General features: G+C 37.0%; 1 long non-coding RNA gene across 3 annotated transcripts; it reads left to right on the top strand.

The window, feature by feature from the left end:
• On the top strand, window positions 20–20,883 carry LOC110394944. Of its 3 annotated transcripts, none has more exons than XR_002436052.1 (5): window positions 20–153; window positions 17,184–17,242; window positions 18,220–18,322; window positions 18,966–19,047; window positions 20,405–20,883. It is a non-coding gene; the product is annotated as an uncharacterized LOC110394944 (long non-coding RNA). The 3 variants fall into 3 exon arrangements; XR_002436053.1 differs by adding an exon at window positions 7,434–7,491 and having other exon boundaries at window positions 18,966–20,883; XR_002436051.1 differs by having other exon boundaries at window positions 18,966–20,883.

Below are 27,931 nucleotides of genomic sequence, written 5' to 3'. Positions count from 1 at the left end.
TATGCTAGGAGTGGTTTCTTGTTGCTGCTGTTTATTGTATAATGTAGTATTGGGCAAGCGTAGCAGGGTTGTTTCCTGTTGCAGGAGAACGATGGCGGAGTGCTCAAAGAGCATCCAACAAGAAGCAGTCACTGTAGCCCTGATGAAGCTAAGGTAACTTGTGGGATATATTCAGCAAAACTGGGTTATTTAGAAGCTCTGTTCTCCTAAGCTAAAGAAGAGGTACGGGGTCCAGGTCCTGCGTGCTGTTGTAGTTGCCCTACTGCTTTCTGTTTGATTAATCTATTTACTTTGAACTTAATTTTTTCTGTTACTTTGAACTTTCTCTGCAGCCCCTTGCTGCAGGTTGCGGTAACCACAGTCTGTCCACGACACAATGTGGCTGTAGAGTTAACCTGTGGTGAGTTTTGTCTAGGGCATAGGTACAAAGCGGTCTTAACATACCCTGTATGACTACTGATATATTGTGAAATTACTGGTCTGCCTGAGTGGAATTGTCAACATTAAAATAGTGGCTATAATGTTCTCTAATGGAGAACAAGTTGGCTGCTCTTATTGTTCTGGTCTGTAGTGAAAGCATTTAGAGGGGGGAAAAAAAGGAATTATTCTACATCCAGTCTTCCTGTGACAACAATTGCTTTTTTCTGCTTGAAGTCAACTACTGTAACTTACTGCTGTTAGTAAAACTTACTCATCACTTCAGAGGCAGTGAATATAAGCTTTTAGTCTTCTTTGTGGTCATCTATAGCGAGTTTTTTTTTAACTACTCTTAGTTCTCTCTCTTTACAATTAAAGACATAACATTAGCCAAACCTCAAAGTTTAGATGTGCCCTTTCCTTCCTGAGGAGTTTGCCAAAATTTTGTGTGGGAGCTCTACAGACTTCAGAGGACTCCTTTTTTTTTTAGTCTTGTCTGGGTATCTCATAGTCAAAGGGAAAAATACTCAGATGCAGGAATCGAATCCAAAGAATCTGTAAGTAGCCTTTTCCTTCTGATGGTCTGCAGATCATAGATCCATATATATTTGGAATAATGGAATCTGGAATAATGTGTAGACAGCAGTACCAATTGCAGCACTGTAGACTTCTTTCAGATCCTCGCAAGCTCTGATGGATGCGCAAACTTCAGAAACTCAGATCCAAAGTTCTACTAACAATCTGTGTCTACACTGATTCTCTGGGAAAGTATTGTCAGAAGAACATCCAAGAAACTTTGCAGAAGTTTGCAGTACTTGTTATACTGAAACACATGTTGGTCTTTCTGGCTATATCAGAAGAATCAGGGTCAGAAGATGCAAGGGAGGAGGCTTATTCTCAAGACAAAAGTAATGGAAGTTCTATAAACATAGACTCTTTAAAGGCTTTGAAGCCCATTACGTGTCTTACTTTGTGACTCTGAGGCACTCACAGGTTTCATGTTTTATAGTTTTTGGTAGAATAAAAATAGCAACTTCTGCCATTTATTTCTTTCTTCCTATGTCCTGATATGAACAGGCCTATTTTATGTCAAAGCAAGCCAGTGGATATGAGATAAAGAATGGGGTTTATTATTTTATCTCTACTGTCACTCATGCTAGCTTAGCTCTCACACTTGGTTGTGCCTGGGGAGCTGTGTGGTGTGTAATCTCCTCCCTCTCTACCTAAGTACTGCTCGAGGTCAGCATGCAGCAGCCTGAACAAGCCTGACTGAAGCACTGGGCACATCCTTCTCCCGGAGCCAAAGAGGTGGCATGTACAACAGGAGCAGCCCTTATCTTTGCATGTTGGATGTGATCCTGGTCCTTGGAAGCTCAGAGTGTTCACTTACTTCATTCAGTTGCATAACCCTTCTTTCTCTTCAGTCTTCAGATCGTGACACAAAATCAATGAGAGGATTGATTGCTAGTGCTGTTAGAAGTTACTTTTGTTTGCTTCTCCTCTCAGGAAGAAGGAGAAGTGTCAATGAGAATTCTTATTGGCTTAATGAACTGCTGAAAAGTTTCCAGTGTGACACTAAAATTACCTTTTTCATGTTGATAGGAAAAAAATGTTCTCATAAGCACACCGTTATACATGCCTGCCTCTTGAATTTATACTAGGGACTTCTCTCCAAAGCTGACTTCAGCTACTAATATGGAAAAGAGAAAGTCAAGGAGGCTTAAAAAACCAAGAAATGTTCATGTATCTCATCAAATTTTAGCTTCCTTGTCTATTTCTAACAGTCACTATTGCATTAAATCACAGGCACAGATAATGGAGAATATTTAGGTACTCATATTAATACCTGCATGAGAGCCTATACCTTAATCTCTGTAGAAAACACAGAGGAACGAAATAAAGATGTAGATTATTTATAATCCATATTAGAACCTAATGTTACTGCATGTGACAGGAAGTTTCAGCAAAAATTAACTAGAGCTATTATTTTTCTCCATTATACAATTCCAATTCTGTTTTTGATATTAATTGATTACTTTTGTGAGGTTAAGCTTAAGTTACCTTTGTTTTTAAAAAAGATGTGGGTTTTTTGTAAGTAAAATTCCCCCAGTTCATTTCTGCATCAGTGGAAAAATGAATCTACACAAGCAAACAAAAACACCTTGCAGACATTGCAGCTGATATTTATCTGCTAAATTTAGACAAATATGTTTGTCAGTGGTTAAGCATTTATGCTGCTGCCGTAGTCAGCAAAAAGAACTAGGATGTGACTCAATGACCTGCTTCAGATGTCAACATTTAGGACAATATGATCAGTGTCCTGTCTCTCCTGACTATATCGATTTGAGTATAAAGAGTGGTTTGAGTATAAAAAGAATCTTGGTTGATTAGCTCAGACATTTATATTATATCAGATTAATCCCATACCATCGCTAGTTTTGTGAACTTGTAGGTATTATGCAATGAGATATCAAGCTTGAGAAGTTGGCCCCCAAGAACCTAGTGAGGTTCAGCAAGGTTAAGTGCAAAGCTGGTTGGTTTTGGGGCACAGCAGTCCCAGGTATTTCTACAGACTGGGAGAGGAAGAAACTTAGAGAAGCCCTCCAGAGAAGGATGTGGGGGTTCTGGTGGCTGAGAAGCTGGACGTGAGCGAGCAGTGTATTCTTGCAGCATGGAAGACCAAGAGTATCCTGGGCTGCATCAACGGAGGGGTGGCAACAGGGAGAGGGAGGTGATTGTCCCACTCTACTCTGACCTCATGGAGCCCCTGTGTTCAGGTCTGGGGCCTTCTGTACAAGAAAGATATGGAGGTGTTGAAGAGGGTTGAGAGGAGGGCCATAAATATGCTCAGAGGGCTGGAGCATCTCTACTACGAAGAAGAGTTGAGGGAGTTGGGCTTCTTCAGCCTGGAGAAGAGAAGGCTCTGGAGAGTCCTCAGTGCAGCCTTTCAGTAAAGGGGGAGCTTATAAGCAGGAGGGTGGACAAGCTTTTTACAGAGTGTGATAGTGATAGGACAAGAGGCAATGGTTTTAAACTAAAAGAGGGGAGATTTAGATTAGGTATCAGGAAGAAGTTTTTCACTCAGAAGGCAGTGAGGCACTGGCACGGCTGCCCAGAGAAGCTGTGGGTGCCCCATCCCTGGAGGTGCTCATGGCTGGGTTTGCTGGGGCCCTGGGCAGCCGGAGCTGGTGGGGGGCAGCCCTGCCCATGGCAGGGACTGGGACTGTGTGGGCTTTAAGATCCTTCCAACTCAAATGATTCTATATGTTTTCTATTGTTGGTGCTTTTATTTTAGTTTATGAATAGGAAGGCTTAAAAACAATCTTAGTTTACTGTGGTTTTGTACAATTTATAAGGTTTAGAAGGTTTTTCAGAGGAGAAAATAATGATCGTTTAGAATCTTTCTGTATTATGGTTTGGTTCTACATTGGTGTTTCTACTAAAACGAGAAATAATATTTTCCTAATGTAGGGGAGGTGGTTAGGGGCATTGGCTCATATTGTATTTATATGTACTACAGAAAATTCAGCATTAAATTAATGTACTGAAAGATCATGATTTGAAGTTGAAAGCTTATAAATCTGTGGCAGTAAATCAATACATAGAGCATTTCTGTATATCTGATTTAAAAATATGGGTTTTATTAAGACAGAGAACTACCTAATAAATATTCTCTTGGTAGTGTGAGATATTGGTACTAACCCCGAAAACTTGATAACTGTTCTATGAATCTGCTTTGGTACCAATAAGAGATACACTTAACAGACGTGATTTCTTAACAAAAACGGAATATAGAATTACATTTTTACCAGTTTTACTCTCTTTTTGCCTTTGGCATTACAGATATCAATGACACTGTAGTAGGTGGTTGTCAATTCAGAATAACATTGCAAACTGTCTCTAAATCTTTGAAATTTTGTGATACGCTTACAATAATAGTTCATTATATACTCCAAACCATCAGCATATCTAATTGTCTCAATAAAAGTAAGAAGTGGATTTGATCTGGAAATCAAAAATTTGTTTCTTTCTATCCTCCACTGCCTTTTAATGGAAATAAACTCCTTGAAATAAATTCTGAGATCTATACATCCCTGCCTTTGATTTACGTTTTAAATATGCCTGAAACAAAGGCTGCACAGATATAGCATGGTAAAATGCAGGTGACAAATTATGCATCTACTTAATCAAACTTTAGAGGATTGTTGGTAATAAAAGTGAATGATATTTTATAAAACCATGAAGGTAGAAATGAAGAAAAAATCTCTTCTGATGGTTTCTTTAGATACCAGACCAGAAGGCTGGTAAATCCAAGCTACCTGAACTTCAATGAAAAATATAAAATCTGCGAAATATGAAAGGTCTGTACTTCAGGTATAAAACATCAGTGTGATGTCAGTATCACAGTTTTTGATCCACCTGTCCAGCTCTCTTGTCTTCAGTATATGAATGGGATTGTAATTGCAAAGTGCTGAACTTCCATTTTGGTTGACTATCTAAAGCTGGAAGAAGCCCTTTATATTGCCTCCCTCTACTGAGGCATGGCTCACTAAATCCCTGAAAAGCCACAGGATTCATAGAATCATAGAATGGCTTGGGTTGGAAGGGACCCCAAAGATCATCAGTTTCCAACCTCCCCACCACAGGCAGGGCCACCAACCTCCAGATCTGGTACTAGAACAGGTTGCTCAGGGACCCATTGAAACTGGTCTTGGACACCTCCAGGGCTGGAGAACCCACAGCCTCTCTGGGCAGCCTATTCCAGCACCTCACCACTCTCTCTGTGAAGAACTTCCCCCTGACATCCAATCTAAACCTTCTGTCTTTGATTTTAAAACCATTCTCCCTTGTCCTGTCACTATCTACCCAAGTAAACATATGTTTCCCCTCCTTTTCATAATCCCCTTTTCTCGGTTATGGACATCTATTTGTACAGGTTGCTGGTGCAGAAGGGGCTATGTCATTTGTTCTCTGAGGGCTCAAATGCTTCTTCTGAAGGTAGAGGAGTTGCTGCTTGCTCTGCTGTCTAATATAAGTACAAGTCAAAAGCCCATGAACACAGAGTTGCTAGAGAAGTAGTATGCAAGCCATCTTCATGCCAGCTGCAGCTTCTTGTAAGATTATCAGCAGTAGAGGACATTAGACTGGCCAATAAACTTATATCTAAAAGAGTCTTCCTTGAGTATCAGATTGCTTGTTTGTATTAATTGGTAATGCTGAGGTTTACATTTGCTTAGGAATTATTTTCTGCTTTTGTCATTTTCCTGTGCAGTAATTTTTTCATTCATTCTTTCTTATAATTTCTCCGCATTTTGCATGGTTGTCAAAGAAAGAAGGTACTTTTTTCTTCAGTTAAAAGATAACATAATCTCACTGATTCTTTTTGTTCTTGGAGGCTTCTGCAGATTTTAATGATTTTACTTCCATGTACTGTAAATTCTAGTCAATTTTATACTTTGTGTCATTGTACTTAATCTTTTTACAGCTGAGAATTTTTCCACTTTGTAATGAGTACTGCTAATGTCAGTCTTCACTCATGCCAATGTGCATAGCTCTAATCTATGCTCATGATTGACTGATCATGGTTGTTTTTTTTCTATCTTACAAGCAATGTACCTTTTTCACTTTTAATCACATATAAAGCCATTTGGCTATTTTTACCTTGAATTTAATCATTGGATGTGATAGCTGGCAGATCACAATAGATCAGCTTTTCATTTGATAGTATTGCATTTTAGTAGACTGAAGAACTAAAAATAATGACTGTTGTTCTCTAAAGAAAAGTACCCATATAAGATGGAAAAGTGAGATGAAACCTAGATGGAGTAATGATGTATACCTGGAAATCTATCCAGAAATGTGTTACAACTTTGCAACAAGATAATGGGAAACAATGTGTTGTTCTATTTCTCTAACTTATATCTCAAAAGAAATGTGGTAGGCAATAAAAAGAATTCTGTTGTATTCTCACTCAGATAGGAAAAAATCTGAGGAGCCCTAAATACTTCCTATGTTATAATAAATATTTCTTCTTTTCTTGGCCTGGTTTTGTAGAGAAACAATGCACTTATATTCACAGTACCAGGTAAATTCAGTGCCAGAAAATCTAGTGTTTTTTCATTACCTTAACACTTCTCTTTTGGCTTCTAGCTAGGTCCTGGCTGGCGTCTACTAGTCTTGAGTGAAAGTCTTGGGTGCTCAGGGTCTAAAAATGGCATTAAACAGGAACACCTAGACAACTGAATCCATTGCTGTCTGTACACCTGTCAGTTCTTGCCTAATACCTTTGGATCCTATCCTTTTCTATCAGTGTGGGAGAGTGATGAAAGCCTTTTAGGTAAAACTGTTTCTTTGACTCCTGTGAAAACTGACATCCTGGTAGAGGATTGCACCCAGATAGCGGAGAGACCCAGAAGTGTCCCTTCGTTGCAGGGAAAATAATCACACTTCGAGGGATAGCTTTGATCACTCAGCTCAGACTGACAGATAGTGGGGACACAGGGAGGAATGGAGCAGTTGGTCGCAAGATTTTAAGTCAAGGCCTTCTGCTGAAGCCAGAAGGGTGTCAGTGTGGCTCCAGAAATCCTACTGAATTCAAGGACTTTGTTTTGTCTGAAGATGAATAAGGTTGTTCTTAAAGAAGTCTTCCTTGAGATACATGATTAGAATTGATTCCACTTCTTTCACTTCAGAGGTTGTATGAGAGGGTAACTGCAGAATGTGTCCAAATCCAATCTGAAATTGCATCCTGATAGCAAATATGAATACCTTCACACTTTCTTTTCATACACTTTCTTTTTGTGTATGTACTTCTCATTTGCTTTTATTTCATTTTTATTTTTGTTCAGTATCTATTCATGTTCTCTATTGCGTTTCCTGAACAAAATACCTAACTCTGTTTGCTGTAACTTACTCAGTAGTATGAGGTATCAAAGCATTATTATTCAGCTCTGTTTCATTTTCTCAGGGATTTTGTTCTGCCCTTTAATTTCAATTTCTATTATTTGCAATTTCAGTTTCCATCAAGCATCTGCTTGTGATATACTCTACCAACAAAGTACTCTTCATTTGCAGGTAACATACAAATATCTGTTTTACCCTTCGTAAACAAAACAGTTTCAGTGTTCTCAGAATGAAACTCAATATCTTACAATGGTTAAGGCATCGTATAGTGGAAAAGTCTATATTATCAAATACTTCCACATGAGTTTGAAACATTTTTTGTTACTGTTCTTTATTACAGGCAGAAATATGTATTCAACATATTGGTGAATTAAGGGAATTTAATATTTATCCTAAAACCCATTTTAATCACATAAATTTTAAATCTTAAGCCCATTGCAAAGCAAGACAAAAAATATTGATCTGAAGAACTTGTCTGCAAATAGCTACTGGAAAATTCAGCGATGAGACTGCTTGTTTGAGCCTTTTTTCACTTGAGCTTGACCTTGTATTGTGTTTCAGTGGCTGCTAGCAAAACAGAAGATTTATTTAGGGGTTTGCAAACTTTCTATAGATTTTTAAATTCTCAAACAACCCTCTTTAAGTCTGTTGTAGAAACTATAGAGATTTTCACTGAATTTAAGGGAAGTTGGGCAACACTCAAAATCATCAAATATTAATTCCTTAAACAGTTTATCTCTAGCAACATATGCATTCTATGTCTTAGAAATGGTGGAAATTAATGCACAGATAAAATATAACTGAACTCCTTAATGGCAGTTGAATTGGAAAAGACAGTACTAAGGGCTTGACTTGACTATCCAGCTAAGGTGTCTTGATGGTTTTCTTGAAGTGAAGGATTACCTGACTATCAGTGGGTAAATTAGTTTGGCCTGCATTTCTTGGTTTATTTTTAAAATTATTGTTCATACTTTTAAACAGCACTTGGTAGCAATTTGGGCTACATTCCTATAAAAGTTCTTAAACAGAATCATATTACAAAAGTTAAAGTTTCTCATTTTCAGCTTTGGTTTAGCTGTCTTTGTTTTGGGGCTACCAAATCTACCAAATACTTTGGGTTTCCATAATAGTATTTACAATCTGAAACAGAGAAGTTAGTTGTTAAGTTCTCAAGTTCTCTAGCATTTTCTGCTAGAAAAAAGTTGCTTGTACTGAAGCAATAACTGTCAGTTGACTGGCAGTTTGCTGCTAGTGGAGCCATGGTGAAACATCTGGGTGCAGAACATAATTTAGGGGCTTTTCTCCTGTTATTAAACAATTTTGACAAAAATAAAATACTACTGATTGCTGTGCCTCTGGTACTTCTGCATATTGTGAACTGGGCTCTTGCAGTTCTACAGGACCTTGCCTGTAATTGCTGATGTAAATTTTGGCTCAGCTATCATATATGCTTTGTTTCTGTATTCAACAATACAAATTCATCTAATTTTTTTCAAAAAATGGAAAGAAGAGTAACTTGTAAATGCTTTAGTTAAAGACTATGTTTCTTTCACTGGGCAGATATGTCTTATATTGTTTTAAATGTAGTTTCTCTCAATATTTCATGTCAATGCTTTTGATCTAAAAATGTACTATCTGTATGAAAATAGTTTGGTTTTTTTCTGACTTTGAAAACGCTCATTACAGCAAGTTCCAAATTCAGTGCTGATGCTGCTCAAACTAGAAGTTTAGGCTAGATGACAAGCCTATGAAACAATGATTCTATCACTATCAAAGTTAAGTTTGTAAGGAAAAGCAAACATCTTGGTTTTGCTATATGACAGGGTCTAGTCTTCATTTGTGATTTCCCTTCCTTCAGGTTTTTGTGGTGGTGAGTCAAATCTCTTGCTGTCTTAAGTTGTTAGCTCTGTCAACTTCAATTAGTGCTGGGTAAATTAATCTTGTACATTAAAGTATAACATAAACTTTTTTCCGTTTCCCTTTATTGCCCAGAGAGGCTGTGGATGCCCCGTCCCTGGAGGTGTTCAAGGCCAGGTTGGATAGGGCCCTAGGCAGACTGGTCTAGTATTAGATATGGAGGTTGGTGGCCCTGCCTCTGGCAGGGTGGTTGGTGCTTGATGATCCTTGAGCTCCCTTCCAACCCAAGCCATGCTATGATTCTATGATTACAGAAGAAATTTTCTACTTCATAAGTGGAGAAAGTAAGATGTTCCCTTATGCCACTCTCCCTATATCTATGCCTTACAAATAACTCTGTTACTCTCTATGGCTTTTACTAAGGGGATCATTTTCTATCAATTCTATGCTATAACGCTGGCAGATATATCATTGTCTACCAGCTACTTAAAAGGATGCATGAGTATGACTAAACAAACTTCAGAAATAATTTTAGAAATGGGTTAGGTCAAAATCCTCAGTTCTCTTGATTTTACTCAAATCAATTTTTACACTTAAGAAAAATATATTTTCTGATAAGGTATTTCATTGACATCTTTGCATAAAGAAGGGTTTATCTCAAAAACTAGAACAGGATTTGCTCTTAAAGCTTCTTAAATTTTTTTAGGATGGTTTAAAAAATGCTCTCTAGCATAAATGAGTGAAAGAGGTCAAAAATGAAAAGTAAGGAAGAGTCAGAAGTATCATAGTTTTGATCATTCTAAAGTTTGAAAAGTTCTTGTTTTATTTTTTTCTCCTTAAGTGAGCAAAATGTTCCTTGGATGCATGGATAATATTTTCCTCTCTTTGTGAGCAAATATTGCACTTCTATATTTAACCTATGGCCTCAGCTTCTAATTGGTGTGATCAACATTTTGCCAAGTTGAAACATCAGTACTTAAAATCAGCACAAATGACCTAAGCACTGTGAGGTTTAAAATAAAAAGCTTTAAAAGAAAAATAAACAGATATGTATTCACTCAATGTTTTGAATCTTTTCAACTAGTTCAATTTTGTCATCTTTATGAAAGAAAATTATATTTTATATATTTGCAAATATATACTTATTTTTTTAAAGGAGATTTAGAGAATCAAGTGTGAATTCCAAAGAAAAACATGCTAAGAGATGTCAGAATTATAATAAATATTAAAGTTGGTAAGGAAATACATATTAATATTTATATTATATTTTATTTTTACTTGTTCTGAGAAGCTATTTACATCTTTTCAGAGTCAACCCCTATGCCACAGGTATTCTGTTATCTCTGGAAAATAGTGTGGATTAACCACAGAATAATAGAATTGGTTGAGTTGGAAGGAGCCTCAAAGATCATTCAGGCTGAATCTCCTGCCATGGGCAGGGCTGCCAACCACCAGATCTGGCTGACCAGGGCTCCATGCAGTCTGGCCTTGGGCATCTCCAGGGACAGGGAACCCACGGCTCTGGGCAGACTGTGCCAGTGCCTCACCACCCTCACATTTTCCCCTGATATCTAATTTAAATCTCCCATCTTTTAGTTTAAAAACATTCCTCCTTGTCCTATCACTATCAGACTGTGTAAAAAGTCAGCCTCCCTCTCTTTTACAGTCTAAGTACTGGAAGGCTGAAATGAGGTCTCTCCAGAGCGTTCTCCTCTCCAGACTGAACAAGCCTAGCTCCCTCAGCCTGTCTTCATAGGAGAGGTGCTCCAGCACTCTGATTACTCTTGTGGCCCTCTTCTGGACCCATTCCAGAAGGTTCACATCTTTCCTTAACTGAGGCTTCTAAACCCACTGTGCTTTTATAAAAATAAGTATTACAGAACAGATGATGGAGCAAAAAATTATTTGTTTATAACCTATTATAAAGGAAGTTACATGTCTGAATAATGGTTTCATTGCTTATATGTAAAATTAGCTTTAAAATATACAATCGCATTCTCAAAATAATCCTAATAGTGAGCTGTGAAGTGTCTTGTGCCAAAGGCCTCTAGACATTTGTGATAGCAGTGTGCAAAGCAGCTGTTAGACCACTACATCTGAGGAGCAAGTTTTCTGCCATGACTTTCATATATTTCACACACTTAAGTATGAAGTTCAGAATTGCAAAATGTTTTTCACACAGGCAGGCTTGTCTGATTGGGAAAGGATGAGGAGTTGATTAAGCACAATTTGTATTTTCTTTTTTGTGTAGCTTCATAACTACAGAGGCACAAATATGCTCCCTTGCCTCGTGAGAAACAGTGTTTGTAGTTCTTAAGTGCATGCAGTCATTATGCACGAACTTGTCTTGATCTTTAACAAGAACCAAAAGGGAAAAGAATGTATTAAACAGAAAATATGGTCAGCTTGGCAGAGGGCAGGTGCTGAATCGCTGCTTCCTTCCTTCCAAGTGAAAGCGATTGATGTGGCGTGGTGCGTGCTCAGCACAGCTGCTGCAGCTTGGCCTACATGGGTTCCCTCTGAAAGCAGCAGGAGTTGGTTCACTTTAGCGACAGGCTGCTCAGTTCTCTGAAGTGAGTGTTCATGAAAGCATTAGGAAGTCAGAAAGGGAATAAATTAGCTGGTACAGAACTTATTTAGCATTAAAGATGCAAGAGAAAATATTGCCAAAGAAACCAGAGAGAAATGTGTAAGTTGAGTAGATGTAGAAACATCTATGCATTTTATTTTAATCTCAATCCCTTTCTCTATTTTGTACTTTCCTTGATCTCATACAATTGGCTGTATGGGGCTAGACCAAAAATACACCCAAACAAGTATTCTGTTTATCACAGGAAATAGTAAAAGATGCCTAGCAAAGAGACAGAGCTGAACAAGTACACAGTGCATTTCCCTCCTATACTTCCTCAACAGCCTTCAGGTCTCTGAATGTTATCTTGCTTTCCAGGTTGTTTCTATGTAGATCATTAAAATTTCCATGAGGTAACATATCAAAACCAGATGTTGACAAGTAACATGCTTAACTTTCTGGACTTCATTCTTACCTCTGTAGACAGTGTCTACAACCCTTCTTTTCAACAGCCCAGAATGTCCTCATTGCTCTTCAGAGGCAGAGCAGGGATGAGCATTGGGCCCCAAACTGGGCTGATAAAACAGTAGAAGAAAGGCAAAGTACAGATGGTTTTTGGAAAAATAGGTGAAAGAAGAGCTTACTGGAAAAAGAAGCTGTGGGCCTGCAGGAAGGTCACAGGGAAGAAGAGGTAAAAGTCCCGTGTTATGTGGAATATTCTGTACAATTGTCCGCGTCCCAAGAAAAAATAGATTGGGTTAGTGATTCAACTACAATTTAAGTAAAGATGAAGACTTATGAATACTTCAGCTCAGCAGTTGGTCAAATAGTAGGATTATTTTATTAAGATAAGCAGAAGTTTAAACTCAAATAAATATGATATTAATTTATCATTCTGTATTAGCATGTTAAAAGCAATAATCTCTCATATTTCCCATTCTGCTCCTACTGGATTCTCTCCTTCTCGTTTTCCTTTTTTTTTTTTTTTAATCTTAGGTCAAAGAAAAGACTGAGGGTATGTTGGCTTGCTTGTCTTCTCGGTTGACTTTTTTTGCCTTTTGACCAAATCAGATAAGCTTTCTGCTGTCAAACATCTTCTAATTATACAGCTTACTCTGGGCTGTAACCTTCTTTAAGTTGCATTAAACATCCTGGTTTTTAAGTCTCAGTCTAAAACAGACTTCCCAAAGCTATACTAGCTCTTGCAGACATTTTCTACTTGCTTTCCAATTTGTCAAGTTCCATTTTAAAGCATCAGCAGAAACGGGATGTGTTATTGCCAAGGGCGGGCTCATTAGTGCTCAGAGAGTAATCAAAATTTTTCCTTTCTCTAGTCTTCCCAATTTACAGTACAAATAGGCAATGAATAACATAATAGGACAAGCCTACAGGGTGGCTGCAGACACTACTATAGAAAAATACTAATGAAAACACAAGGAAAACTTGATGTATTCTCTAAGGCTTTTTGAAAAAATAAATGAAAAAGTCTTTAGCTTTAGAACTTGATGCAACTACTTGTAGGCCACTATTCCCTAAATGAAAGGGCTACCCTGTGCTTAAAAAAAGGCAAATCAGATTTATGATTTGGAGCCTTTAAAAGGGCTTATGTTGTTTCTCTGTGTGGCAGATAACCAAAATTCTCTCAGGATGTCAGGCATCCAAATCAGCTGTGTCTGTGCCAGGGCATCATTCAGTTTAAAAATGTATGGAATAATTATTTTTCTATTTTTTATTGTATATAATTTATGAAATGTTGAATTATGGAGAAAACATTTTTCATAGGAAGATCAGTGAGCAGTGAGTTTTGCTTTATGGAATTAAACTGCTTATTATCCTATCTTTACCTCAGGTTGCCCACCAAATTGTCAGAAAAATTCTTACCCCTTTATTTAGGCAGTTGTGGAATAGTGGAATAAAGTATATTATACAAAATCAGAACTTAAATAATTTTTTGTGGTATGGTTGTCCAAAACATTTCTATAAAATATGCGTAGTAAGTTACAGCACTACAGCTAATGTTTGGGTAGTGAACTGCTCTTGGTGAGACGCTACCCTGGAACAATATTCTCTGTAGACTTTAAAAATCTCAATATACTTTACTCAAGAATGTCAGCCATGTAATTTGCTGTTCAGAAGAAACATATTTAGTATAATCTTTACATAGGTTGTCCAAACACTTGTTTAGACAGACAAACACTTGTTAATAAATGTATCCACCAAATGTGCTGGGAATCATCGTTTCACATCTGATAGTACCCAATTTTTCTACTGAAAGGTTTTGAAAACACTGGGTTTTTGTATTTCCTCTTAACAGTTACTTCATTCTTGAATTTAAGAGGAAAATTTATTTCTTCTACTATTTCTTCTCTACATACTTGTGTTTTATTTTCCATTGTACTTTCTTACATCTGTTGTTAGCTGTACTGCCTTTGGTGGGAAAAAAATTGAATAAGGCATTATTTTTTTTTCTGTCCATCAGTTTTGATAATTCACCTTCAGCCAGATGTTAAACAGCAAGGCCTGGTGGGAGCAAAGAGGGAGGGAATGAGCTGGGATATGCTGTCCCTCAGATTTAATATAACTAGACATTTGGATGAGTTTCACAGTTGCCTGAGTACTTTCCCTAGACCTTTTGGGTCTTGGAAATGAAAGACAAATTAGTCAAGTTTTGTCCTACAATGATTATTCATCACTTTTCTTTATCTCTAAGCCAAAGTTAACCAATTGGCTGCTATTAATAGTAAAGGCAAATTCTGGTCAGGTGTTTCACCATGGATAAGGAAGAGATGGTCTGTGAGTGCAATGCTAATCTCTATGGATCTCATTTGATTAGTCCATCAGAGTGTGCTTCAGTAAAATGATGTCCTGTCAATGTAGCAGACTTCCTGGGCTTACTGCTGAATAAGGTGGGTGCCCTGAAAATAGGACATTGAAGGTGTAGTCAGTGAATGCATTCTTTGCTTCTTCAGTCTATTCTTCTAAGACTGCCCCTCAGGAATCCCAGACCCTGGAGGTAAGAGAGAGAATCTGGGGAAAAGAGGACTTCCCCTTGGCCGAGGAAGGTCTGTTCAGAGATTGTGTAGGCAAACTAAACACACACAAATTCATAGGCCTCTATGCAATACAGCCATGAATGCTTAGGGAGCTGGCAGATGTGATTGCAAAGCCGCTTTCTATGATGTTTGAAAGGTCATGGAGAAGGAGAGAGGTGCCTGAGGACTAGAGGAAAGCCAATGTCACTCCAGTCTTCAAAAAGGGCAAGAAGGAGGACCCATGAAATTACAGGCCAGACAGCCTCACCTCTGTCCATGAGACCTGGAACTATTCAGCCTAGAGAAGAGAAGACAGAAGGGATCTTACCAGTGCTTATAAATATCTGATGGGTGGAAGTCAAGTGAATGGGACCGGGCTCTTTTCAGCTGTGCCCTGTAATAGAACAAGGGGCAATGGACACAGAGTAAAACCTAGGAAGTTCCATATGAACATGAGGAAAAACTTCTTTGCTTGAGGGTGACAAAGCACTGTGACAGGCTGCCCAGAGGGGCTGTGGAGTCTCCTTCTATGGAGATATTCAAAACCTGCCTGGATGCTTTTCTGTGTAACCTACTGTAGGGAACCTGCTTTAACAAGAGGTTGGACTAGATGATCTCCAGAGATCCCTTCCAACCCCTACGATTCTGTGAAGCATAACAGACTGCCACCAGATGGAGTATTGATTCTGGATTTCACATATTCTCACATGCTCTTCAGTTATGGGAAGAAGTGTCTCTGAGATGCTAGAGTGAAAACAAGAAGGTAATTTAAAATGCTTATTTCTAGAAATGCTCAGCTAGGAGGACAACACGGGAGACTGGAAACTGAAGTTAGTGAAATGCAATATTGTCTGACATTGGAATTATTTGTTTATCTGGTCTATTCAAATTGTGGTTAATTTTGAGCAGAAACAGATGGCTAAAAATTTCTTTACCCCCTTATAGACTATAATGCAGAACAAACCACTTTCTTGATGTTGAGCTTTAACTCCAGAAGGGAGAAGACAAAGGCCATCACTCTGAACATTCTCACTCCCTCTTTCCCAGCTTCTATTGCTGAGTATGAGGCGATATGGAATGGGATAGCCACTTGGCCTGTCTGGGTCAGTTTTCTTGGCTGTGCCCCTTGCTGATAAGGCAGTATGAGAAGTTGAAATGTCCTTGGCTCTGTGCAGCAGTTCTTTGCAGCAACCAAAACACTGGTGTGATACCACTACTATTTTCATTAAAAATCTAAGACATGATCATATGAGTTTCTGCAAAGAAACTAACTATCCCAATGAAACCATGACATTTTGTAATAGCAATTACGTAGATTAGGCTGTAGGACTGCTCATATGATCAGTATGGGCAACTCCAGAGCCTCTATAGCAAATTTTAACAGGAGGAACGGCCCCTCAACTAGCTATCCTCAGCAAAACTCTACCAGATTCCTTGCTCTCCTAGGTCTGCTGTTGTTCCAGGCACTGCAGAGGATGCCATGGCTTTTAGTCCATTACACATTTGCAAAGAGAATGTGCAGGCTTTGCAAAGTATCTTTCTCATGTCTAATGTTGCCTCTCTGTATTGATGGAGATATGTGTCAGTCTGCTAAGTTGCAGCCTGGAGCATTGCTCTGCCTGCCCACCCCTGTTAATGTTAAAGAATAAATGTTACACTCAGCATCCACTACGACAGAACTGTCAGAAGATTTACTCCTACTTGGAAGCGGAGCAGACATGGAGAAGAGATCACAGCAACCTGCAAAGTTGTTGGGCTCTGCAGTTTGTAGCTCCTGATGTCTGTGGATCTGTGTTTTCCAAGTTTTCTCTTCTGCCTTGCTGCTCCCTGCTTCTGGGGGCAAATTCGCACATCAGAAGCCACACGATAGAAACCAATACAAGCTTTAGATTTTCTTTTCTCATGCATTTCTGTCTGCGAAGTAAGTGCATAGATCTAAACAGAGACATTGCTGTGTTTGACAGATTCCTTTTCAGTAGTTTAGTTAGTAACTCAACCAATTTAATGTGTGTCCTAACAAAAATTTCACAAGTTTTCCTTAATGATCTACTATGTATAGACTGCTAAAAATTCGACAGCTACCTTTCTCACCAGAAATCACATGCTATAGTTCTTCAGTGCAATGACTGGATGCATCGCTTTGTGCTTTATGTTAGTCTTGATGGAAATAGGGCTCTTTTGGAGTCCTATTGCTTGTCACTATTCCCCTCCACTACTTTTGATTTAATATTAACAGGTTTTCCTAGGAATTGCTAATTTTCACAACACTACTTCTGCCAGAAATAACAGAAATTCTTCCTAGGTGAAGTTCAGTCCTATAGGTTTGTTTTGATGAGATTTGTATAATGCTTTTCCAAGAGCAAATGCAAAGTACCGTTTTAAAACTGTCATTTTTTTTCCCTCAGAGTGCATTGAATGAAATGGATTAAATAATGGCAAAAGGAACCAAAGAGAAAAATTTCTGGTATGTCATGCCAGTGGTCCCACTTGGATCAGCTCTTAATTATGCAAACAAAATTTCAACTCTTCTGTGTTATTTTATATGAACTTGTATCCCTGATTTCCATTCCATCTACAGGGTTTTGCTTTTTGGTTGTTTGTTGCTTTTATTGCTTTTTTGTTTTGTTTTTGATATATATCTGCTTTTTCTATCACTCTTTTTGTTGTTGCTAAACAACTGTCCTCAAGACTGTAGTAGTTTGGAATCTTTGATTTATGTATTACAGAATATTTCATCATTTTTTACATAGAAGACAGAAATTTTATACATTAATCATCCAGCTTTGCTGGTGTGTTCATAACAACTCACAAATGTTCCAGGTTGATGGTTCAAATGCCTGAGACGTATCAGAAGAGGTTTTAATGTCTGCCAATTTTTAAAATTCAGTTGTGACGTCTGCGTAGCCTTTCAACAGGAAATAGACAATTCAATGTTATCATGTAAAGATGGAAGTATCTGTTGTGGTTGTATTATTTTCTTATTTGTCTTGGCAGCAGAGATTTAAATTTTTTTACAATTAGAAAAGCTGATAGTTTAACACTATATTACTCAGTTTTCTACTCCATCTAACTTCAATTTTTAGCGCTGAGAGTGCAATAATTAAAAAGACATTATTCGTAATTATGAAGTTGATAAACCTCATACAATAAGATTAGCTTCATGAAATTTATCTTTCCTTTTATACATACTTCCTTTTTCTACCTCACCACGTCTTGATGTTTTCCACACTCCAGTGTTTTCTAGAATCAAAAGAGAAAGAAGTTGGATGGTTCCACTTCTATGGCACAGACCTTTTATCACTTTCTTTTCTCTTTGGACTACAGTTTGCTGCAGAAATTATCAGCTTCCTTTATCTGGAATTGTGTTTCACATAACATCTACCTTTATTTTCCATCTAGATGATCATAATCTGAGCCATGATTTTTTTCTAATATCTACAGGAAATCACGGAATCTGACACAAAGTCATTTCCACTTTTGGCTGAGTGGTGTTAGAATTTGATTGTGTCCTCAGTTGAACGAGAAGAAGACTTTCAAGGAATTGGTAAAAATTTGGATGGCTCTCAGAGCTCCTAGGACTCCTGTTAGTTTCAGTCACAATAATCACTGAAAAAAAGAAAAGTTCTTTTGACAGCTGTATTCCAGCTGTTATATAAATCTAATAGTCTGTTTTTGTCTTATTGTTGTTCTGGGTGAAAGCTTTCCAGTGACTGGCCTTTGGTAGTTGTGAAAATATAGGAAACAAAATTTACACCTTATTATGTCCTGCAAAGTGCTAGCTTAGATGCAAAGGTTAATAGCACCAGAAAAAAAAATGCACAACAGAGCAGTCTGCTACTACAGAAGCAGCTTTGCATTCTTCATTTCCCCATTGTGGAGTACATAATTTCTTTTTCTTATTGTAAGATTGATTCTGATGTTTTAAGGAAGGATGATATTGACAAAAATACATAAAAATATATATTACAATTCCTAAAAATTACATAATATCAAAATACATATAATAACCTCATATATATGAATGCTACATTATTATACACTATATTATATGTATATATATTGATGTAAGTGGCTATCAGTCTCTAAACATTAAAGAATGTTTAGCATCCTTTGATAGGGAAAAGTAATAGTAGACACCTATCTACTCTAAAGCTCTCTCTCAAACTTTGTCTCCTTGAATATTACAGTTTTCCAGCCTGAAAGCTGTTGATTACTGCTAAATGCTGTCCGTCAGACACATCAGCTGCAAGAGATAAGTAGTCATTACATGTAAGGTCAAAATCACTTTCTGGTGACATACATTTTGCACATTAAATATCTCATTATATCATGCTTGTAAGACCACAGGGGGAAGAATGCACGTGCTGTGCTGCTCCCCATTCTGATATATGGTGCACATGATATGTCACAAATCTCCTGTAATTTTTCTTGCAATACAGAACTATAACTGCAAGTTTCTTATGCAAAACAATCAAACTGATCACGTAGGCTGTGAAGATCAGGACGCTGCTTCTGCTTGTATATACAGCTAAAAAAACAGGAGAAATAAAAGCAGTGAAATAGTTTGTTTCAGTGGGAACAATACTATTTTGCACTAGATGTTGTTGAAACCTGTAAATCTAGACAGTATCACCACTTCTGCAGTAGAAGAAGATTTTCAAGCGAAAAATTAGAAACAACGCACTAAGTGAAGTGGAAATTTTTATTATAACTCTGCATGCTTTTGAATGCTGATATCTTCTTATTCAAAGGATTAGCGTTTCCAAATCTTTTTGTGTCAGGTGGACAGAAGGCTACTTGATTGGTTGTTCAGAGGTTAATTTTGGAACTGTAAATAAAGGCTTGTTAAAAGTAGAACCCATCTATCTCACAACCTGTGAAAAAACAATCTAGGAAAATGTTCATTCTCATTTCAGTGCCTCTATCTACTTTGTACCTTGTTTTATTTTTTTCTTTATTAACCTGTCTCAAACAAAGATTTTATTTAGATAAGCATGATACAACTGTCAAAATGTGGTCACAAACATTTTGCTTTTTATTTAGTCAGTTCTTCCATGCACAGACAACCAAAACAAAAATCTGTACTCTACGATCTATTCTGGTCTGCTGATAAATTTGCTGGAAAGATTCTGTACCTTGCTTTGCTTTTTTTCTGTGTGTTCCTTTTTCATACCCTGCATCTCTGGCAATCCTGACAGTTGTTGCGAACTTCAGATTTCTCCAGCCCTCAAGTACAGCTATTGAACTTCAGTGAAAAATTCTATGTGTGTGTGTATTTGGTATTTAGTCTGATACACTGATAATGTTGTTTCCTATAAACCTGTTTAAAACGTAATTTGTAAGAAACCAACCCCAAAATAAATAATATTAACAACACAAACCATCCCTAGAACCAAACTACCACTTCTTCAGACAAACGTCTTCAAAAACAGTTGATCATACTTTGTTAAGAAGCAGATGGTTGTGGTCACAGAACTGGAAGTTATACACTAGAAAAACACTAGCTCAAAGATAAACATACTTCTGCACTTAGCAAGTAGCCATGCTACATTAAATATGAAATGTGAGTGTTGCCATCTCCTACAACAGTTTTACTTTCATTTTTATTTATTTGTCATGTGAACAGAAAGCCATCCGTGAAAGTGCTGCCATCAATAGAGGTGAGAAAGCATAGATTGGACTGAACAGACTTTACTCATTGGACTGATGTGGAAAAACAGCACAGAGAAACTTGTGCTACTGGTGATTAGAACATTTTTCTTCTCAGTTGAAAGCTCCTCGAGCATGAAAGAGAGTAATTGAAAAAAAAAAGCAAGAGATCCCCTGAAGACTCATAGCAACAACCTCCTCCTGCATTTTTTGTCATCTTACTGTCAAGACTGGAAGCAGTTTCACAGTGTTTAGAGGACAAGTGTTTTTAATTTTCTTTTTTACTTCTGCTCTGGAATTGTCCATTTTCCCAGTATGTATTGTATTTTAACTTTTTTGGACTTCTTTGTTTCTTATCTTGCTATTTATACTTTTTTAGAAACAGCCCGGGGTGAGAGCTGTTTTTTTTGTATTGTTATCTGCTCCTTGGATGCTGATTAATTATCAGTACTTTCATTATTTGGGAGGTAGTTACAATGCTTCTGATTTTTATTATTATTATTATTTTTTTTTTTTTTTACAAACCAGCTCTCTACCCTTTTTCTCCCCCCTTTTTTTTTTTAGGTAGGTGAAAATTACACAAATTGCATTTCTATGGCATGTTTTATTGTTTCAGGCATATCTGCATTAGGGAAATGTTACAGTGGAAGTGTACTCATTTTAAGTTTATTGGCTTTCAAGACTCGTGAAGATACTTCTCTTAAATTCTCAATTCATTAGATCTTGAACCTCTGTTACTCTAAGAGAAATTCACTCAAATTTTCAACTTTATCTGCTTGTTGTCATGAAGGATGTAAACAAGCTGAGATTGACTCTAAGCTGGACTCAGTATAACTTACTGGAAATTAGTGAAGTTCTACCTGACAGCTGCAGAGTGGGAAATCAGTGTGCTGTCTAGGAAAAATAGCTGTTCAGTTGTTTCAAAAATTGTATATTTCAGTAACTGCTGCAAAATGAAAGTTTGATTGAATAACAAGATAACTCAGCAAAAGGCATTGAAATTGTTTAGGTGTAAAGCTTGATATGGTAGAAGGATAATTGGACTCACTAGCACTTGAACAAAGAGCCACAACAGATTTCTTTCAGAAGGATCATAATTAAGTACTGCACATATCTCAATGTACTTATTTTTTTATAAGCTAAATTGATCAAAGTCTAGAAGCCTACCACTGAAATCATCTCTGTTAATAAGCCTATGCTTACAGGGGAACTAGAGAAATCTGTCAAAGCATTAATGAAGTAAGTTTTGATGTGATCTTAATATGATGTGACAATCATGTACTTAGCAGAAGTACTCCTGGGAGACTGAGCTCTTCCTGCAGAATAAACTTTACTTAGTGCTTGTCATAATATTAATATAAGGAGTTCTGAGACCTTTAGAGTAAGTAAGGTAGAGAAGGCATCAAATGTATCCTGAACATCTTCCTTCATTTCTTCCTACTACCTTCTCAGTTTGTTTGGTATTTCAGTTTGAGATGACTACCTCATTTCTGAGAAAATATGAACTAATCCCATTGCCAAATTATTCCTGACAAATGTTTTTACATTTGGGAAAAATCTCATCTCTACCAATATGACATCGCAAACTCAATGACATGACTTAACGTTCCCTTGCCATTTTTTCTTATCCACGTTTTTTTTCACCTTACTTGCATTTTCTATGCCTTTGATTTTATTTCAGTCTAATTTATGGTGTTGTTGATTTAAATTATTATTTTGCCATTTTCTTTTTGTTCTATTGTCTTTTTCCTGGCTGTTCTTTGCCTCGTGCATTTATAACATTCTGTCTTTTATGGACTTACTTAGGTCTCCTGACTGTTCTTGGTTAAGTGGAACTAGACTCATAGCTAAGCCCAACTCTAATTTCCATCTGGAACTGCCACTTTGTCATTTCACAATGCAGAGCACATACTTCCATCTGTCAAGTGAGGGTGATGACTCTCATCATGAATTTTGTGGTTCAATCATTACCATTTTAAAGACATGCAAACTTTTATTCTGGAGTGTTAATTAATATTACTGAGTTTGCTGTTTCAGTTTTACTCTATAATTTTGTTCAGAGTTGCTAACTTATTTTCCTGCTTTGGTCTGAGTACTTATTTTGGCAGATAGTCTCCTCTGTCTAATTCTGAGCACTTTTTTGACATGGGAATTACTAGAGTTACTGACTGCATTCAGCTGCTCTTTGGCACATCTTTAGCTATGTTTTCTCTTGTCTTGTTTGTAAGATTAGTGCAATAGAAGGGGAAAAAAATATCTTGTGCACCTCCTGGCCCAAAAATAGTAGCTGGTCAAAACAACACTTCCACTGTAGCATTGTTTGGTGTCATCCAGAGAAACAGGACCAGTGGGATTGCAAAATGTCTGTTGAGCTGAGGGGAGTCAGTGCAAAATAGAAATCTCCTCAGTGCAAAATAGAAAACAGTAAATTTTATTTTCTATAGGTTGCTACAGATCTGGGTGGGCAGAAGCATGAAGGAGCTGAGTGATTACCCTTTACTAGGAACAATATTCTGGTATTTCTCATTAATAAGTAACCACGCTGTTGCATCCGAAAGTATTTGGCTTGATGTTACTTTGTGCGTATTTACCTGTAAGTAGATAAAATCAGTGTGAGTATGTGTTAGTGTCTACGTGGCTATAAATCTGTTTCTATCAGATTCTACTATCTGAGTCACAGCTTCAAGGGACAAGAAGCCAGTGATTCAATTTCTGACTTGTTTGGCATTTCTTTTTTGATCAGGTTTCTCATCAGTACAAAAGGAATGATTTTCACAGTTAAAAAACAAACAAACAAAAACACAGCAATACACTATAGTAATATATAGAATTTCTGTTATTTGTAACTTTGCACTCACTGGTAGACTTTGTCATACAGAGTTGTTTGCAGCACTGTGTCTTACACTTTTTACTACCCTACACTTTCTTCTTTCTAATTCAGATCATACTTTGCTTTAACTCTCATTAACTTCTCCCATTATCATTTAATCATATATCTGCATATAACATATGTATGGACACATAAGGAAGTTCTACTTTACCAGAATCTTCCTGACTGTCAAAGATTTGAGTAAACGATTTACCCATTCAAATATCTCTTTGATGCTAGTTCAGACAAATTCCTAACATAAAATTGTTTTTCTAAAAATATACTTTTTCACTTGGTCTAGCTTTTTTATTCCTGTCTAAAAATCATGGTAAGATAGATACACTGCCACACTCTCCTGCATGTGTTATAAAGGTACACGTATACAAAAGCCCTTTAATGTATTCCTTGGGAGAAAAGTGAATTCATCTTACGAATGAGATTGATACAAAGCTGTAATTTCATTCAGTTGTACTTTCAAAGGTACTAAGAATCTCAAACTCCTCCTAAGACCAGAAAGTTCTCAGCCCAGTGCGGTCTACTTTCCTAGAGAAAAATCACCCAGCAAGATGCATTCTATCTGACATGGGTTTTGATGATCTTAACACAGAAGTAGCTTGAAGTCTTCCTAAAAATCCTACTGTATATGTATATTTAAGGGACTGCACTGCTATAAACTATTTTGTTTTCTGAATTCATTCAGAAACTGTGTAGCGGAGCTGTTTGAGACCATTTTTTAACAACCGCTGAACTGCAAAGAAGAAAATATATAGAACATCATCTTAGGGAATTTAAATTGATCAATATTTTTCCATTGCATTTTTTCTGAAGTTTTATATCTATCTTCCTAATTGTATTGGCTGTCCCTCTTCATCTGACTACGACCAGGTTCTGTTTTCAGTATTACATTGTTTGATATTTATCGAATGTACTGGATCTTCTTATCTCTGAAAGGAGCTATTTTTCAGTGAGAAAAAGGAAACTGTAAGACAGAAAGTGGCAAGAAAATAATAAAAAAAATAAATGAAGTGTTGAACAGAAAATGTTAAGCTCTTTATCAGCTGTGAATTGTTACTTTTCTAACACTCTACAGAGTTATGCCAATTATGCAACCACAAATTTAGCAGATCAGCCAGCCAAAATTAAATAGCTTTTTAATGAAAACATAAATTGTTTTGTAGCATCGTGTTCCAAAGACTGATTTTATTTGAAAAGAAAGAGGATTTTTTTTGTTGTTTGAAAAACTTGTGTTTCAAAGAAAAGCAATATTTTTGTGGTACACGTGAAAGGCTACTTTCTTTTTTACTCAATTTTTTTCATTCACTTTTCTTTCTCTCCTTCTGACTCTTTTTAAAATAATTGTACAGGTTATGGTCTGCTTTCTCTAAAACCCTGCAAGTCATCTAATTTTCATGGATACAAAAAAAAGGTGGGTTTGTCTTAACTAATGGAATACTTTTAATATCACTTTAATTAGAGAAAATTAAAAAAAGGATGATTTTACATTAAGATACAGACACACAAGTTAACTTGGCATGCATCAGCTTGACTATGATAACTGCTAATTTCTGCACTCTTCAGATGTGATAAATCATGAGTTAAAGCTACTTCAGTCACAGTTAAGCAAGACTAAGGTAAGAGGCTTCTTAATACTATGGGTTTGGAGGGGACAGATTGCCTTAGCCTTGTTAAACTGTGTTAACTTGATCATATGTCTGAGTCTTTAGTAGTTTGAGATGCATTTTAAACTAAACTTAATTACTCTCTAAGCATTTTACAGGTTAAAATAGAATATAGATTCCTTAACATCATTAGCATTAATTCAACCTAACAGAAATTTAAATCAAATTAAAGTATTTTAAGAAAATCTAATTTGGCCATCCAGAACAAGAATAAGATCAGCGTGTTGAATACTCCCAGTTCTAGGGGCAAATAATTTGAAGGAGAAATGCTGCACATGCTTTAAGCTTCAGAAGAGGAGCATAGACCCCCTTGAGCTTAATGGAGCCTAAAATTGATTTAGCAAACCAATTCTTTAACTGGAGCCTCAATAATGCAATTGAAAACCACAATTTGATTATCAACACAGGAAAAAAAATGTCACTAAGACATTAGGTTTTGGTCTTAATTACTTTCTTTGTTTACAGGTAAATGTATTCTATATGTGTTCTGAGTGTCCCCGTAAAGTGGCTTAGTATGGTATTTGAACGCTTCTTTAATACATAACGATATATTGGAAAAACAAATTAATTGCATACTTTCTATTTTTAGCAGCTACTTCTTAGTCTTGCAGAAAATTAGCATCAGCTTACTGCACAGAATGAAAAGAATTTTTTTCTTCCAAAAGGTCTGGAGTGGTATGTATTTTTTTTGCCAGCTGATGTAATGGTAAACTTTGAGTCAACACACATTCAACAATGAGGCAAGTATTTCCTACATATGATGCAAATTTTTAAAAATATTACAATTACTGACTTTTATGAATAAATACCCAGAGCTTATCATACTTTTGAAGCATAGTTGTAAACTTGTTATCTACAAAAGAATTCAAATCTAGTTGTAATAGGATGAACATTTACATTGAACATTTATATTGCTGCCTTTAAGTGGATTTGTTTTCCTGTTTCAGAATCTTCTATGTTCTTAACACTGCGTTAAAACTAGAAGTTGGTAAATGTAGGAAAGAATGAGTTTAGAATGGTTGTGTCCAGGCTGGCTGTTCAGATGAGCCCATTTGCCTCTTTGCATCTTCTAAAGCCACAGACATGCCTAAGAAAGTATGTCTGCACCCTGTTAATTGACCTCATTCTCATTTTCATTGATTTTGAATCATTTGTTCATTACTTTTAATCAAATGAACACGAACAAGATAATTTATTTGGTAATTAATATAGAGTGCTCTCTAATATTGATGAGCTTCTTATTTGGACAATTCTACCACTGATACCTCAAAAAAATCCTACAGTGATAGCAGAAAATAACAATTTTTCCCCCACAGATATACTTTTATATAAGTGGAACTTAGATGTATTCACAGATTTCTTTGACAGGATATAGGATTATATCTGTAACAGTGGTCTAATTGATGTGGTAAGATGTGAATAAACATAATGTTTATAAATTCCGTTATGCAAAAATTTAGTCTCAACTATCTTAAAAGTCCATTTTGTGCATAAAATCTATAAAAAAATAAATATTCTCACCTGCACCTGGCCAAGAAACCTTGTGATACAATCTCATATGTTCTTTTTGGTGGCCTTGATTTTTTTTTTAATTATATTTTTGTATCTATCATCCAATTGCTGCTACATACATAGTGACTGTAATCTTCATTTATGTGCATTCATGCATGTATAGAAGAGTGTGTGTGTGTTAATATTGGTTGAAAAAGTAATATATTGCAAGCAGGAGAAAGGCCAGGCGTACAAAGGAAGCCAGTGCATCAGGAAACACCTGAATACAAGGGAGGTTCAACTCCAAACCAAAACCAGTGGCATTATAATCATAGAATCATAGAATGGCTTGGGTTGAAAAGGACCTCAAAGATCATCGAGTCTCAACCCCCCTGCCAAGTGCAGGGTCGCCAACCACTAGACCAGGCTGCCCAGAGCCGCGTCCAGTCTGGCCTTGAATGCCTCCAGGGACGGGGCATCCACAACCTCCCTGGGCAACCTGTTCCAGTGCGTCACCACCCTCTGTGTGAAAAACTTCCTCCTAATATCTAACCTAAATCTCCCCTGTCTCAGCTTAAAACCATTCCCCCTTGTCCTATCACTATCCACCCTCACAAACAATCGTTCCCCCTCCTGTTTATACGCTCCCTTCAAGTATTGGAAGACCACAATGAGGTCTCTCCGGAGCCTTCTCTTCTCCAAACTGAACAAGCCCAGTTCCCTCAACCTTTCCTCATAGGAGAGGTGCTCCAGCCCTCTGATCATCTTGGTCGCCCTCCTCTGCACTACACTATTATAAATGAGTGGGCTTCTTGCATCTCTACGAGTTCCCATTTCTTTGTCCCTCGAGCTCCACTCATCCCCTTCCGAGCAGAGAAGTATTTTGAGGTCTGTCCAAGTCTTTGGCCTCAGATGTTGCTTTGTGAACTTTCAGGCATCTGTCTCCAGTCACCTGGAAACAGCAAGAACTGTGCACCTGGGCCTGGAGGTCTAGACTCTGAAATGTCTGTGCAGTTGGTGCTGTCATAAAAAGCCAGGCTGTTTGCTCTATGTTATATAGGATGAAGATTAATTCTGGAAGTCTTAAGGTCCTGACTAAACATAGATAGAATTTTTTAACCGGAGTTTTTCTTCTCACAAAACACATTCAACAAAATAAAACCAAATTATTCTTGTGAATGCTGATTTTGATTAAACTTCTTTCAGAACATCTCAACCTTCTATGAACAGAAATAACTAATCTCTCGTCGTCCATAGTGTGGAAAATTAGGTCCTAGGTTGTTCTCTACATAGCAGGCTTAACAATTTCACACAGGTGAAGGCCATAGCCACTACCCTGTTTATCCTAGCTCCTTCTCCAACAATATTTCCATAAAGCTCAGGACCAATTTTCTGTTTTCCCTTCCTGCAAACATAAAATGGTTTTACCTTTATAGGAATAATGATGTATTCTTTTAAGATACAA

Source organism: Numida meleagris, chromosome 2 (genome assembly GCF_002078875.1).
Source record: "Numida meleagris isolate 19003 breed g44 Domestic line chromosome 2, NumMel1.0, whole genome shotgun sequence".
Lineage (NCBI taxonomy): Eukaryota > Metazoa > Chordata > Aves > Galliformes > Numididae > Numida > Numida meleagris.
Note: the sequence above shows the minus strand (reverse complement) of the source record. Positions and strands in the feature narration are given on the sequence as shown.